General features: G+C 50.2%; 1 protein-coding gene across 2 annotated transcripts in view; it reads right to left on the bottom strand.

The window, feature by feature from the left end:
• Nucleotides 1-16,513, bottom strand: part of sema3c (sema domain, immunoglobulin domain (Ig), short basic domain, secreted, (semaphorin) 3C) — a 355,573-nt gene that overhangs the window by 209,074 nt on the left and 129,986 nt on the right. The gene's annotated exons all lie outside the window — the stretch shown is intronic.

The raw sequence follows: 16,513 nt of genomic DNA, 5'->3' as shown, positions 1-16,513 counted from the left end.
ATTCATTTGCCCCCGGAAATGGGCACAAGGATTGCGATGCGGGATCAACCCGCGGCCGTTCAAAGTAATGCAGGCAGCATGCAAACTTTATGCTGCCTGCTAATTATAATGATTGTGGCGTACAGCCCAGCGCTGAACTCGCTGCTGAGTGGCTGCACGCTCAGCAGGGGATCCAGCTTCATGTGAGGCTAGCACCAATTAAAGCTAGCCTGTACTTCTTAAAGCCAGCCTGCACCTCTTAACTGGGAGGTGCATTCTGGCTGCAGTAGGTGATTCAACTGGCTGGGAAACAGAGTGTGAGTAGGAAGAAGTACAATGGCATAACAGGAGAGAGAATGTGCTCCAAGGTTCTCGGATGCAGCACTGGAGGCCTTGGAGCAGGTGGTGGGCAGGAGGAGAGAGGCCCTGTTTCCATAGGGGGCCAGGTGGCCCTCCAGGCAAATGAGGAAAAGGCAATGGGAGCAGATAGCTGTCGTGGTCAATGCCAGTAGTGTAGCCTCGAGAACCTGGATGCATTGCTGCAAGAAGTTCAATGACCTCACACGAGGGGTCAAGATGAGTGAATTCATCTTCAAATGCCATATACTTACAACTGAACCACTAGTGTCGACACTGCTCAATTCTCCACACCCCCTTCGCTTACCTACCAACATTCTCTATCAATCACTACTCATACCTCATATTCATAGCTTTACCTCACCCTCACACACTTAGCACTGCTGCAAGCCTCACACCCACATCTCACAGCTTGCACACACTGGCAGCTATTCTACCATGACAGGCATATCGCCTAAACACATTGCACCACATTCACTGACACACTTCCCTCTCTCTTGCAGGACAAGGTGGCTCAATACCGCAGGCAGCAGGGGCTACCCACAGGGAGACAGGCCGCCTGTATAACCTTACCCTAATTGAGGAGACGGTGTTGGAAATCATTGGAGCAGTCATCGCTGAGCCTGTGGTGAGTGGCGCGGCCAAAACACTGCAAGATAATGGTATCCTCATACCTAATCCTCCTTCTCACATCCCACTTTCGCCTCATACCACAATCTCTTCTGATTTACAAGCTGCAATGGTGTGAGCATGCGCCTCTTGTTTGTCCCCCCTCCCCTCACCACAACCCTACCCTTGTGCCATTCTCCTTTCAGATAGCCAAGAACTCCAACCAGCCAGGCAGTGGTGGAGGAGCAGGAACAGCAAGAGGAAGAAGGCAGCGATGCTGAAGACACAGCACCGTCACTCGATTTCACACTGGCAGCCACCAGCTCAGATACTGGCACTGCGCGTACTTTAGAGGGTAGCTAGAGGTGGGATCTGCAGGTGGTGAGTCACTGGGCACGAGTGGCCTGCAGCCAGAGCCGGGGGAAAGGGTAGCGCAGGTGCCAGCTCACCAGAGGGCGAGGTCGCACACGAGTTCTGCTGCACAGGACTCAGATGAGGACTTGGATGGGGCGGCCTACAGAAGAATGCTGATGGGTACACAAATGTATTGGCAGGCCTGTCAGAAAGCCTGAACGGAGCATGGAGGGGTCCAGCAGCAACGTTGCGCAGGGCTTTACGCAAAGCTTGGAGCCCATCCTTTCCGGCGTGGAAGGGGTGAGCAAACCCATTAGCGCACCTGCGGAACCAACGATGATGCGGCATGTGATAACCGGTGTCTCAGCTTCCATTGCAGAACAAGCAGAGGCCACCCATTGTCTGAATGCTGCAGTGGAAGCTCAGACTGAAGTCATACAAGCTCAGTTGGTTGCCACACACAATCAGACTGAAGTCTTGCAAGCTCAACTTTCTGCCATGTGAGCTCAGACTGCTGCCACCATGACTGCAGATAGCAGTGCTCAAAGGGGCTTGCAGGGTGTCACAGCAGTCCGGCAATCTGTTCGCCAATAGATTACGAGGAACGCTGAGGCGCCACCCCTGGGGAGTGGCAGTGGCTCCATGGAGGTCTCAGGATGAGAGAATTCGTCCTCCCACCATTGCCACTCCGCCAGTGCACTTGCTTTTGCCTGTCAGCCAGCCAGCCTGGACGGCTGCCGCCCATGCTGAGATGGTGCAGTCCGAAGCTGGGCCTTGTAGACCCAGAGCTGCTCGAGGTAGTTCTCCAAAGCCATCTGCAGTCTCTCCCACTGAAAGTCAGCAGCCTTCTACCAGCCATAGAATGGTTACAGCACAGAAGGAGGCCATTTGGCCCGTCGAGCCCGTGCCGGCTCTCTGCAAGAGCACTTCAGCTAGTCCCACTCCCCCGCCCTTTTCCCGTAGCCCCGCAAATTTTTTCCCTCAGGTACTTATCCAATTCCCTTTTGAAAGCCATGATTGAGTCTGCCTCCACCACCCTTTCAGGCAGTGCATTAAGATCATAACCCCATGCTGCATAAAAAAGTTTTTCCTCATGTTGCCTTTGGTTCTTTTGCCAATCACCTTGAATCTGTGTCCTCTGGTTCTCGACCCTTCCGCCAATGGGGACAGTTTCACTCTATCTACTCTGTCTAGGCCCCTCATGATTTTGAACACCTCCATCAAATCTCCTCTCAACCTTCTCTGCTCTAAGGAGAACAACCCCAGCTTCTCCTGTCTATCCACGTAACTGAAGCCCCTCATCCCTGGAACCATTCTAGTAAATCTTTCCTGCACCCTCTCTAAGGCCTTCACATCCTTCCTAAATTACAGTGCCCAGAATTGGACACAATACTCCAGTTGAGGTCGAACCAGTGTTTTATAAAGGTTCATCATAACTTCCTTGCTTTTGCACTCTGTGCTCTATTTATGAAGCCCAGGATCCCGTATGCTTTTTTAACTGCTTTCGCAACCTGCCCGATTTGTGCACGTATACCCCCAGGTCTCTCTGTTCATGCACCCACTTTAGAATTCATACCCTTTAGTTTATATTGCCTCTTCTCGTTCTTCCTACCAAAATGTATCACTTCACACTTTTCTGCCACGTGTCCGCCCATTGCGCCAGCCTGTCTATGTCTTCTTGAAGTCTATCACTAGCCTCCTCACTGTTCACTATACTTCCAAGTTTTGTGTCATCTACAAATTTTGAAATTGTGCCCTGTACACCCAAGTCCAAGTCATGTGTGTATCTATTATATATATATATATATCAATCAAGAGGTCCTAGTACAGACCTCTGGGGAACACCACTGTATACCTTCCTCCAGTCTGACCTCTGGGGAACACCACTGTATACCTTCCTCCAGTCTGAAAAACAGCCGTTCCTGTCACTCAGCCAATTTTGTAACCATGTTGCCGCTGTCCCTTTTATTCCATGAGCTTTGTTATGCTGCAGCCACTGTGTGGTGTATGTAACCTGTTCCACCTTAAGAGAACTTAAGCCTGTTCCACCTTAAGAGATGTACTACTTTCTCTGGCTGCTGTATACGTAATACCGGTGGTGACCGCACCGGTATATAAGCACTGTGTAGTAATATTGTATTCAGTCTACCTCCAACCAGTAAAGACCTGTTGAATTTACTCTTATAGTCTGTGTAGTAATTATCACTATAACACACAGACTTAACACACTGGGGTAGCACTGCGTAGGAGCACTAGGACAGGCAAAGGCACAAGGAAGACAGGCACTAAGGGAATGCACAAGGGTAATTCGTTGACTTTGGTATGTAATATTGGATGGTTTGATTTATAAATCTGATTCGGGATGTTTATTTTGTGGTGGCTTTTATTGTTGTATTGTGGCCAAAAGGACACTGTGATGGTCAGTAACAGAGGGAGGGAAGGGGTGCTACTGTTAGTGAATGGGGAATTGGGACAGCCTAGCCACAAAGGGGCTGTGATGGTTACCTCCCTCCTCCTCCTCAGCTCTTCGAACAGCTTGGCCTCCTCTGTGTTTGCTCATTCTCCCTGTTATGCTGCAGGCCAAGGGGGATACAAACTACTGCACCATGTCTGGGAGCAACTGGTCTGAGCAGAAGCCTTGAAATAACCTGCCACACCACTCCCAGGAGACTTCAGCAACTTCAAATAAGATAACAGACCACCAAACACTTCTACAAACTCACCAAGAGCCAGTAGGAATCAATCAGCAACTAACCTGAAAGCACTTGATAATCCCTTTAAATATTGCTGGTAGGGGATCCTCCCTGTTGCTGAACGCATGTTCAGCTGTGCCTGTTTAAGAGATGGCATCAGCTCCAGCATTGGAGTCGAAAATGGCAGCACTGGCGTCAAATCAGTGTTGCACTCTGATTGATGTCACTATCTGCATACTTGTGGCGCACGCTCCCAGCGCTTGCACTAATGACCTACCCAAAATGGCATCCACCGCGGCCCGCTCCAGAAGTGTGCACGTGTGCCACAGATGCCATTTTGGACACAAATCGGCAACCGTAGCGCCGAAAATCAGGCACTACAGAGCCGAATCTAGCGGCCACTGTATTCATTTGTTTTTGCCACATAATTTTAGTTCATGCATTAAATTGTTCATTAATGATTGGATAGGAGCTGTAGCTTTTGCATTCCTGTGACAACTGCTGAACCTGCTCCCCATGCAGATGCAACTCAAAAGCCAAGGGGTTTACTTTGGGGAATGGGTAAAAACAGGCACTAAGTGGGTGCTGTGCTAATAAGACACGCCTGTTTAAAAGTCTGGTTTTAGCCCGCAACTTTGGGGCTAATTGCTGATTACCGTGATTTAAACGTGCCTGGAGGTGCTAAACCAGAGACCTGCTCGTTTAGCACTCAAGGGCTGATTAGGAGCAATTTTCCTGCAGCGGTATATGTAGCCTCCACGTACTCATTTCCACTGAAGGTGTGGCGTGCGCTGGCTGATAGACAATGGCACGTAACAGGATGGCTCAAGGACCGAGGGAGAGGGCTCACGCTCACAGGTTCTCAGAGGTGGCACTGGAGACCCTGGTGGAGGAGGTACAGTGGAGGGATGTCCTGTACCCACAGGGGGAAGGAGGCCACGGAGCAACTAATGCAGCCGATGTGGGAGGAGATTGCCAAGGAGGTCACAGCCAGGAGCACTGCCCCCAGGACATGGCTCCAGTGCCGCAAGAAATTTAACAACTTGACACGAATGGTCAAGATAAGATCCCATCTCACAAACACACTTCAGTAACTGCACCACCACCAGCATTACAACCTCAACACATTTCATTCTTCATCTAACTACCCACTAACAGTTACGATCGCCTTGATGGGTCGGAGAGGAATTTCCCAGATTTTTCCTCCCAAATTGGCCATTGGGTTTTTTATCTGGTTTTTCGCCTCTCCCGGGAGATCACATGGGTTCGGGTGGATGGAGAGGGGTAGAAGATTTGAGGTTAGGATCAGATCAGCCATGATCTTATTGAATGGTGGAGCAGGCTCGAGGGGCCGATTGGCCTACTCCTGCTCCTATTTCTTATGTTCTTATGTTCTAACATTCACACACCCTACACTATTGCATCCTTCACAGGCACTACTCACACCTCAGACACATCTCACAACTCTTCAACCATGTGAGGCATCATACACACACATAAACACACCTGTCAATACACTCATTCATAATCACCACTCTTTCTTTTCCAGGACAAGATAGCATATAACAGGCCCCAGCAGGACCTGTCCGGGGGAGGGGAAGCACGACACCATAAGATCACTCCCCTTGAGGAGGCAGCGCTGGCGTTAATCGGGAGGGGAGTGGCAGACGCCATGGCCACAGGCAGAGTAGGAGACATCTCGCCTAGAGGTACGTGGCCACTCCAGATTCCTTACATTCCACAACTATTCCTGATCTCTAATCCCCAAAACTATGCTCACTCTGATGCGCTATTAATTACTCAAAAGACTGAGGTTAAGCGAGTAACTAACAGGCTTTTATTAACAAGAGACTTTAAGGCTAGCAGGGCGGCCTTCCAAACTGTCGCATTCTCTCTTTCCACCTGTCCGTTCCCCCGGGGGTTGTAACTGGTGGTCCTGCTTGTGGCAATACCCCTAGCGAGCAGGTACTGGCGGAGTTCGTCGCTCATAAACGATGAGCCCCGGTCGCTATGGATATAGCTGGGGAAACCGAACAGGGTGAAGAGGTCGTTCAGACATTTAATGACCGTGGCACTGGTCATGTCTGGGCAGGGGATGGCGAACGGGAAACGGGAGTACTCATCAATAATGTTGAGGAAGTACACATTGCGGTCGGAGGAGGGGAGAGGCCCTTTAAAATCAACGCTCAGGCGCTCGAAGGGGCGAGTGGCTTTTATCAGGTGAGCCCTGTCTGGTCTATAAAAGTGCGGTTTGCACTCAGCGCAGACTTGGCAGTTCCTGGTCATGGTCCTGACCTCCTCAATGGAGTAAGGCAGGTTGCGGGCCTTGATGAAGTGGAAGAACCTGGTGACCCCCGGGTGGCAGAGGTCATTGTGGAGGGCCCGCAGTCTATCGATCTGCGCGCTGGCGCAGGTGCCACGCGAGAGAGCATCCGGGGGTTCATTGAGCTTCCCGGGCCGGTACAAGATCTCATAATTGTAGGTGGAAAGTTCGATTCTCCACCTCAAGATCTTGTCGTTTTTGATTTTGCCCCTCTGCTTGTTGTTAAACATAAAAGCAACTGAACGCTGGTCAGTGAGCAGGGTAAATCGTTTTCCGGCCAGGTAGTGCCTCCAATGACGCACAACCTCCACAATAGCCTGGGCCTCCTTCTCAACAGCGGAGTGTCTGGTCTCCGGGCCCTGGAGGGTTCGTGAAAAGAAGGCCACGGGTCTCCCCGCCTGATTAAGGGTAGCGGCCAGGGCAAAGTCGGACGCGTCGCTTTCCACCTGGAAGGGGATGGTTTCGTCCACTGCGTGCATGGTGGCTTTGGCAATGTCTTCCTTGATACGGTGGAAGGCTAAGCGGGCCTCTGCCGTCAAGGGAAAAGAGGTGGACTTGATCAGCGGACGGGCCTTGTCCGCATAGTAGGGGACCCACTGGGCGTAATAGGAGAAAAACCCTAGGCACCTCTTCAGGGCCTTGAGGCAGTGGGGCAGTGGGAGTTCCATAAGGGGACGCATCCGGTCGGGGTCGGGACCGATGACTCCGTGTTCCACAACACAGCCAAGGATGGCGAGGCGGGTTGTGCGGAATATGCAGTTCTCCTTGTTATACGTCAGGTTCAGGAGTTGGGCGGTGCAGAGGAATTTTTCGAGGTTTGCGTCATGGTCCTGCAAGTCATGGCCGCAGATGGTCACATTGTCCAGATATGGGAAAGTGGCCTGCAACGCATTTTGATCGACCATCCGGTCCATCTCCCTTTGGAAGACGGAGACCCCGTTGGTGACGCCAAAGGGAACCCTAAGGAAGTGATAGAGGCGGCCGTTTGCCTCAAAGGCAGTATACTGGCGGTCCTCAGGGCGGATAGGCAGCTGGTGGTACGCTGATTTCAGGTCAATGGTCGAGAAGACGCGGTACTGCGCAATCTGGTTGACCATATCAGCTATGCGGGGGAGTGGGTAAGCGTCCAGCAGGGTGTAGCGATTTATTGTCTGGCTGTAGTCGATGACCAGGCGTTGCTTCTCGCCGGTCTTAACGACCACAACCTGGGCTCGCCAGGGGCTGGTGCTGCCCTCAATAATCCCCTCCTTCAGGAGCTGCTCCACTTCGGTTTTAATGAAAACCCTGTCCCCGGCACTGTATCGCCTGCTCTTTGTGGCGATGGGCTTACAGTCGGGGGTGAGGTTAGCAAACAGTGGGGGGGGGGGGTGACTCTGAGTGTGGAGAGCTTGCACCTGGTGTGCGGCGGGCAATTTGGAAGCTGCTGGCTGCGGACTGTGAGTGGGGGGAGGGGTCCACCGTACGCCATCGTAACACTTTTAAGGTGGCACTGAAAATCTAACCCCAGTAGAACGGCAGCGCAGAGGTGGGGCAGGACCAGAAGTTTAAAATTATCGTACACAGTCCCGTCTACTAAGAGTGTCACCACGCAGTAGCCGCCAATGTCCGCCGACTGGGACTCGGAGGCCATAGAAATCCGCTGGTGCGCAGGCAGGGCTGGGAGAGAGCAACGCCGCACCGTGTCGGGGTGGATGAAGCTCTCCGTGCTCCCAGAGTCAAAAAGGCAGGTTGTTTCGTGACCATTTACCTTAATGTCCATTGTGGACCGGGCCAGTTGGTGCGGTCTCGCTTGGTCCAGCGTAACGGAGGCCAGCGTAGGGGTCGGTGTGTCGCTGCGGGTATCAGATGAGGCGGTGTTGGGGGCCTGCTGCATCCCGGCTGGCGTCCAAGATGGCGGCATCCATGATCCCCATGTGGCTGGAGGCGTCCAAAATGGCTGCTGTTCCGGTGGTTCGCACATGGCTGGGGAGGCCCAAGATGGCAGCCCGCACGGCCCACACGCGGCGCTGCTGGGGTTCGGGGTGGCTTTGGCCCTGCAGATGCTGGTGTAGTGTCCCTTCTTCCCGCAGCCCGAGCAGATTGCATTTTTCGCCGGGCAGCGCGCTCTGGGGTGTTTGGCCTGGCCACAGAAGTAGCATTTCTGGCCTTGGGACACTGCTGTGGTAGTTGGGCCGTTGCTGGGATGTGGCTGGGGTGGCACGGTGCTATGAGGCGGTCCTACCGTGTCCCAGGCTGTCGTTCCCCGCGGCGTCCACGGTGCAGAGGAGTAGGCATCCATGCCCCGGTAGGCTGCGTCCAATGATAGTGTGAGTTCAGAGGCCTTGTTGAGGTCGAGGTCACTCTGCTCCAACAGTTGCTGTCGGGTGTAATTGGACCTGTGGCCTGCTACAAAAGTGTCCCGGATAAGTTCCTCTGTGTACACGGCGGCCTTTACATCCTTACAACCACAGGCCCGGCCAAGCACAGACAGTGCCTGAAGGTATTCCTCGGTCGATTCCCCAGGTTGTTGTTTACGACTCCCCAGGAGGTGCCTGGCGTACACCTCATTCACTGGGCGCGTGTACTGGTCCTTGAGGAGCTTGAGAGCAGCCGTGTACGAGGTCGCGTCCTGGATGACCGAGTACGCTCGGTGGTTCACTTGGGAGGTCAGGACATCCAGTTTGTCCTCATCCGATTTGACCGTTGCAGCGGAGGCGATCAGGAATCTTTCAAAGCACCTAAGCCAGTGAGCAAACTTGGTGGATGCGTCCGCCTCCCGATGGTCTAAGTCCAGGCATGCTGGTGTGAGGATCTTCTCCATTATAAAAAAATCTTGTTAATAAAATTGATGCGCTATTAATTACTCAAAAGACTGAGGTTAAGCGAGTAACTAACAGGCTTTTATTAACAAGAGAATGAAGGTGTGCCTCGAGTGGTCGACCAGTCCAAAATACAGAGGGACTGTGGAGCAGTCACCTTTATACCTGGACTCGTGGGAGGAGTCAGCCGAGGCATGTACAGACATGTACACAGTGGAATACAAACACCCACACAGGCAGGTATAACAATGGTTTACCACACACTCACAAGGTTCATATGGTTTCATCGCACAAGTCCTCCTATAGTGGCCACACGCGCTGCAGTCTAACACTTCCACCTTTATCACTGCAGGCTCCCAGGAGCAAGATCCACCTCAATCCCACCTCCCCCCACCCCCAGAGGAGGAGGAGGATTGGGTGAGGACAGCGAGGAAGAAGGCACTGTGCCAATCGCTACCACTGTCACAAGCACCAGATCAGAGACCAGCACTACTTAGAGGCTAGGGTAGAAGACGGATCCTCACAGTGGGACGCACCGGGCACCAGTGGACAGCAGCCACGCCGGGTGGGAGGGACACCACAGGTGCCACTTAGCTGGGGGGCAAGGTCGCATACTAGTTCTACTGTAGAGGAATCAGATGAGGACCTCGCAGGGCCAAGCTTCAGATGGGTCTAACAAATCAAATGCTTGGTACATTGGACAGCCTGCCTGAAAAGTTACAGGTCATGGCTAGGGGGATGGAGGTTCGCTGCCAGCTCGGCCCGTGGCTTGACACAGACCCTGGAACTCATCCTCTCCAGTGTGGAGAGGCTGGCCAATTCCATCCAGCAACCTGTGGAGCCCAACCCTGTCTGATGACTGAGGTCACAGCTTCCACTGTAGTCACAGCAACTTCCATGGAATGCCAAACAGCTTGCATGGAATGAGAAAGTGCTGCAATGGAAGCCCAATCAGCTTCCATTGCACTATTAGCATCTTCCTTGGAACAGCCAAGCGCTGCAATGGAAGCTCAGGCAGCTGCCATGGCGGCTCTGGGCTCCTCGGTTTGAAAGGGGTTTGCAAAGTGTCTCAGCTGCCCATAGTTCTGTCCTCCAGCAGATCACTGGGCTGGTTGAACAGACGCCCCTAGGTAGTGGTGTGGGAATCATGGAGCAGGAACCTACTGGCCTCTCTCTGGATGGCAGTATTCATGCTCCCTCCCCCGGCACTCCACCATTGCCCTTGCAGTTGCCTGTCAGGCAGGTGGCCCAGACTGCTCAAGCCCATGATGAGATGGTGCAATCTGAGGTGGGACCATCACGGCCCACAGCATCTCAAGGGCATCCCAGGAGGACATCTGAACTGCCCTCTTCAGAATCTCCGCACCCATCCACCTCGCATGCTGCTGCCACTTGGGTTGCACTTCATAGAAGCCCCAGAGTAGACAACAGCACTTATAGGATAGACACTAAGGGTAAGCACCAGGGTGAATCGTTTAATAGTAAGTGTTGTTGATTATGTCATGTTTTCATTGCTTGTGTTTGCTCTAGATAAAGAGTGAATATGGTAATTAGCTAGTGGGGGAATTGGTGGTCTGTTTTTTGTGTTGTTCATGGGGAAGGGGTTGAAAGGATTGAGTGCAGATGGTGGACTTGATGTATCCTCAGTCGTGGAAGGTAAGGCCTGTGACAACGTTGCCCCAATGTCTGATGGTGGAGGATGTCTCTCAAAAACGGTCTTCAATTAGATGGTGGCGTGCATCCCTCCCAGGTGCAGGCCAAGAAATCTACCTGGAACCCTCCGGTGCTCTCCCTGGCCCCCCTCGTTTTCCTCCTCCTAAATCTCCCCCTCCTCCTCTTCTTGTGGCTCCTGAGATTGTCCCTCTGGCACAATTGCTGGTGGTAACGCCTGGTCTCTCCTGATCACCAGATACCGGAGCATGCAGCAAGTCAGCACGAATCTGGAGCCCTCCTAGCCCTCCTGTCCCTCTCTCCTGCAGCAGCTGGTGCTGCTCTGCCTGGCCTCATCCCCCTCCTCCCAATCCTCCTACAGACCAAGGAGGACCCCTAGCAAGATCCCAATGACCAAGCACTCCCTTTCTCATGGTGACTCCTATAAGGTCTCCCATAAGGTACAGTCATACAGCACTCGCTATCTTGTGGTGAAGTCCTCAGAGAATTTGCAAAATAAATGTTGATGAGTGTTGAAGTCTTGACAAAGTGCCCCAGAAAGTCTCCTAATGTGTATCAAAAGTCCTCTTCAAACACAGTGAAGTCAGTCGATCCCCAGCAGCAAACTGACAGTGAAAGCTGAGCATGGCTGTAAGTAACACTTGAAATCCTCACCAACGTCTTCTTTACTCCTGCTCATCTGGTCGTTGTTAGAAGAGGTCAGTAATTGCAGTGCTAGCCAGCAAAATGGGGCGCAGCCTCTTTAATGAGCGTTAGGACCCAATTTAGTTGGTCATCAGAGCCTTAATGATCCTCCGGGCGGCCGTTCCTCCCGCACTTCAACTCCTTTACCAAGATGTCGTCTTGCGCTAAAGGCGGGCTAACCATGCGTTGCTGCTCAAGACCCCATCTTGGCCACCTCGGAGACTCTTTAGTGCCTAAAGTATCCAGGGATAATAGCCCCCAAGGAATCTCCTCACTTCAAATCCTTCTGGTGTATTCATGATTCAGGTACCCCCGTGCAATTATATATTACAAAGCATATTTACACTAGCCTTTTTACATTACAGCTCTTACTTCACCCTTTGGTTATGAAATGCCAGCCAGCATATATTAAAATAATATAAATAGTTTAGCTACTTACTAGTTTGGAACAAAAACTCCCATCTCCTGAAACTAAAGACCAGGATTCAAACTGGATTGTCAATCAACTTCCCCAATCGCAAACCATCACCCTCCACTGTGTCGCTTCCTGTTCCAAAGAAAACTATAGTGCGCCTGTCCAATGAGGAAAAAAAGTCGTCAGTACCATCTGTAGTTGAATAGTTGGGGCCAAGGAGAGTTTAAAAAGTTGACAAATTTAGATCATTTTGACTTGAACTGACTGTGATCTCTCAGTGTAAAAGATCTGTTACAATGAAGTTGCGAACTTCCATTTGCGACAACTGTACGAGGCTCCTGAAATGATAAATTATTGAGGCCACAAACTGAGACTCCAAGCTCTGGAGTCTTTGCGTGCAGTTACACTACAAGTATGGCATAGGTGCAACATTGTTTCTACTTCACACTGTCGCTCAAGTTGTGTAGTGTAAATTTGGAGTTCCAGCCCAAATTGACTCCAGAATGATGCAGATTGAAACACCCTACTCCATGAGCACGCCACAGTGCTCTGCTTTGGCCTCAGGTTGGGCCCTGACTATATTTACAATATAACACATACAATATAGTACCGGTGAGAAATTGTTTCATAAAGACATAAGGCCAGATTTTGCTGGAGCATGCCCCGTTAGTTAGACTTGTTCGTGCACGTTTAGGTTTTAGATTTTTTTGCCCACAAAGTGGCTGGAAGTGCGAGCTGACAATGGGAGCAACAGGGCATCTGGGATCTTGGTTAACAATGGGACAAAGCGTAAATGTAAACCAATGAGATTTAAGGATTGATAAGTTAACAGAGGGAGGACTGAGAAGGAGCGTGAATCAGAGTGGGTGAATTCATTGTCAAATCAGGAACTGAAAGAGAAATAAAGAGAGGGAAAGAAAGATTGGATTAAGAGAGGGCAAGAAAAAAATGTCAGAGAGGAAAAGTAAGAAAAAAAACTTAAATTTAAAATTTAAAATTTGACTTTTTAAAAATCTCCTAAAACAATTCACAACCTGAAGCAATGAGACCAAGGTTTTGTACAGCTGCAGCACAACTTCTATCCACTTGTATTCTAGTCCTCTAGATATAAAGGCCAGCATCCCATTAGCTATTTTGATTATTTTCTGTACCTGTTCATGACATTTTATTGATCTATGTACCTGGACCCCCAAGTCTCTTTGGGCCTCCACTGTTTTTAGCTTTTCATCATTTAGAAAGTACCCTGCTCTATCCTTTTTAGGTCCAAAGTGGATGACTTCACATTTGCCACAGTTTTGCCCATTCACTTAATCTGTCAATATCCCTTTGTAATTTTATGCTTCCATCTACACTGCCTACAATGCCACCTATCTTTGTGTCAGCAGCAAATTTGGATATATGACTTTCTATGCCATCATCTAAGTCATTAATAAATACTGTGAATAGTTGAGGCCTGAACACAGATCCCTGCGGGATACCACTAGTCACCACCTGCCAATTTGAGTACCTACCCATTATCCCTACTGCCTGTCTCCTGCCACTCAGCCAATTTCCTAAACCCTGATTAAACCACACCTGGAGTACTGTGATCAGTTCTGGGTACCACAGCTTAGCAAGGATTTCTTGGCCTTGGATGGAGTGCAGCGTAGAATTACCAGAATGATAATTTCCTAACCAAGTCAATAATTTGCCCTCAATTCCGTGGGCTTCTACCTTAATTAACAGTCTCTTATGTGGGACTTTATCAAATGCCTTCTGGAAGTCCATATAAATAACATCCATAGACATCCCCCTGTCCACTGCTTTAGTCACCACCTCAAAAAATTCAATCAAGTTTGTCAGGTATGACCTACCTTTCACAAATCCATGCTGGCTCTCTCTGATCAACTGAAAATTTTCGAGGTGTTGAATCACCCTATCCTTAATTATAGACTCTAGCAATTTCCCGACAACAGATGTTAGGCTAACTGGTTTATAATTCCCTGGTTTCCCTCTCTCACCAAGTTGCCGGCATATTTGCGCATTAATAATGGCGTGCGTTGTTCACACGCCATTATTTTTTCTGCAAAACCTGGCCCATGGTGTTGTAATGTAAATGCCTGGTCTTAATTGTGAAGAAACTTCAACAAAGACAGAGCTTATAACCATCATACTCTACTTTAGGATCTAAATGTTGAAATTAAAGTGTCTGGGGTAAAAATTGGGTAGCGCCCCCATTGGAGCCCCCGTGGCCGATTTTCTCAGGTAGCGCCCCGAGAGGGAGGAGGGGCGCTACTGGAAGAGCCCCGCATCCCTCTTGGGGCGCTGCTAGCCAATATCACGGCGCTACGTGCCGCAGTACTGCAGGCCTTCCTCCCCTTATTAAAGGGGAGGGGCCTGGCGCAGCGCGTCCCGGCACCCAGCTGGGCCACCAGGGATCGGGAGTGCCGGCAAATGAGCCTGGCACTCAAGAGGAGTGCCAGACTCATGGAGAGCAGCCGGCACTCCGCGGGGGGGCTTCACAGGGGCCGGGGACAACAACGGGGGCAGGTGCTGGCAGGCGGCCAGCAACAAAAATGGCCGCTCGCCACCTCCCCTTTAATGAGCGCCGCCCCAGCCGCAGGTGGCCCCCCTGACCCCGGCGAACATACCGTCTGGTAGTAAGTGGGGGGGCACCACCCAATATTACAGTCGGAGCACAAATCAACCAAATTTAGCCCCCTCTGAATCTGAAAAAAGTTATACTTCATAAATAAAAACAGGTTTGTTTTGATTCTTACAATTTAATATTTCATCTGAAATGTGAAAACCTACCATTTTTCTGCCTTTAGGAGTACCTAATTTCTTTGAATTCATGGGGGCGTGTTGGAGGCGGGATTGCTGCTTGTCGGGTCATTGTCCCGCATCCATCGACTTGTGGCCAACCCACGCTATTTTCCCTCGAGTGACCTTGTTAAGCCCGCCTAGCGGGATTAGCAGGCCAATTAAGGGGAAGCTGGTTACAGAGAACGTCAGTGTATTACGTTTCATCTGTCAAAAATTTTTGACAGATGAATTCTCATCGTTTGACAGCTCTGTGAAGCTGTCAAACACTGACATTCTCTGTTGTTTGATGAGTCCTTGTATTCAAGACTCATCAAACCTCTTTCTTTAGCAGAAATTAGATGGTTGTTGCATCGGAGAATGCAGCAGCCATCTGTCATCTCTGCCGGTGAGATGTGAGACTCTCCGCATCCCCAACTGTTGAAGCCTGCAGGAAGAAACAAAGGTAAGTAAACATTTTCTATCACTTTTCGCTCACCTCACACACTTACCTCTCCACACTTGCACCCATCACTTACCTTCACAGCACACTTTTGTATCCCTCCGACCTCCGCAGACCCACTGCTCGCCTCGGTGACCCTGGCGGGGTTTCCCGACATCGGGAAGCCCGCGCCTCTGTTGGAAAAATGGGGGTAATCTTCTTAACTGCCTGTTAACTACCTGTTAACATACAGTTAAGTAGCTGTAATCCCCTTCCCACCTTGAGGTGATGGGACTCGGCGCAGGTCGGCTACCCACCTCCTGGCAAGATGGCACAGAGGTGGGTTGGGGGCGGGATGGGCACCCGCCCCCAGATTCTGCCATTTTCCCGGCAGTCCCGCCTCCCCAGGGCTGGCAAGATCGCGCTCCACAGTGCTAAATATTGAATAAATATCCAGAATGGAAACCAGTTCAACCCTTAGATAGGAAATGGAGATGATGTCAAATATTTATACAAGGTCAGAGTCAGATTTGTTACACTGAGCCTGTGGAATCTGGGCAGGCAACGCTACTCACCATACAAACCTATAAATGTACCCCCGAGTCAGCATCACTTCCCAGCACCAGACACATTGCTGGAATAAGACATCCTTTGTGTCCTTATTAGTATGTTACTGTCAGATGAGTCACTGTTCTATCAGTGTTTGACTTCTTCTGCTCTTTAACTTAGAATGAGTTTCAATGAAAAAGGCTCTCTTATACTCTCTCGCTGCTTTAGCTATAATAGTGCCTAAAACTATTTTCATATTTGCTTTACAGCTTTCAGTGTCAGACCAAGTCATAGTGCAAGAGTTGTGAGGACATTTGAGAAGAGGTATTTTTGAGGATTGGGACGTCTTACAAAACCTACAAACAGAGGATATCAGAGTTTACCTCTGCAGCTACAAAAATGTCATTTTTGGTTTATTAATCTGCAGCCAGTCTTTATTTTTCAAACAAAAATAGAAATAGTTGGAAGCAGAAAGTAGGCCAATCAGCATTTTGGTGAGAACAGAGAGCCAGTGTTTCAGGTTCAGTCAAGTAATAGGCAGGAGCATGAAAAGAGAAGTTAAATACAGTGAAGAAAAAAAGGACGGGTGTCAATGGGAGGCTACAGGAAAAGGCAAAAAAAAATGGGTGAGATGGAAAACTTGGAGATCAGGTTTGAGGTTAGAAGAGGTTGGAGATTGAAATAGTTGCAAAGCACAGTGAATCCACCAGCTCAGGGAGCGTATAGCCCCACACCCCCCACCAGCGCTGTGTTCTGATGAATGGTCTTCTCCCAACCAAAATGGCAAAAGTAGCTAAAAGTAACTTCAGAGTTTAGCTACCTCTTCCATTTCCTTTACAGCTGGTTTTCTGGTGATGT

This window comes from Somniosus microcephalus, chromosome 17 (genome assembly GCF_052327205.1).
Source record: "Somniosus microcephalus isolate GS21.2 chromosome 17, FLI_Smic_1.0, whole genome shotgun sequence".
Lineage (NCBI taxonomy): Eukaryota > Metazoa > Chordata > Chondrichthyes > Squaliformes > Somniosidae > Somniosus > Somniosus microcephalus.
The sequence above is the reverse complement of the archived record's forward strand: the minus strand, read 5'-3'. Positions and strand labels throughout refer to the sequence as shown.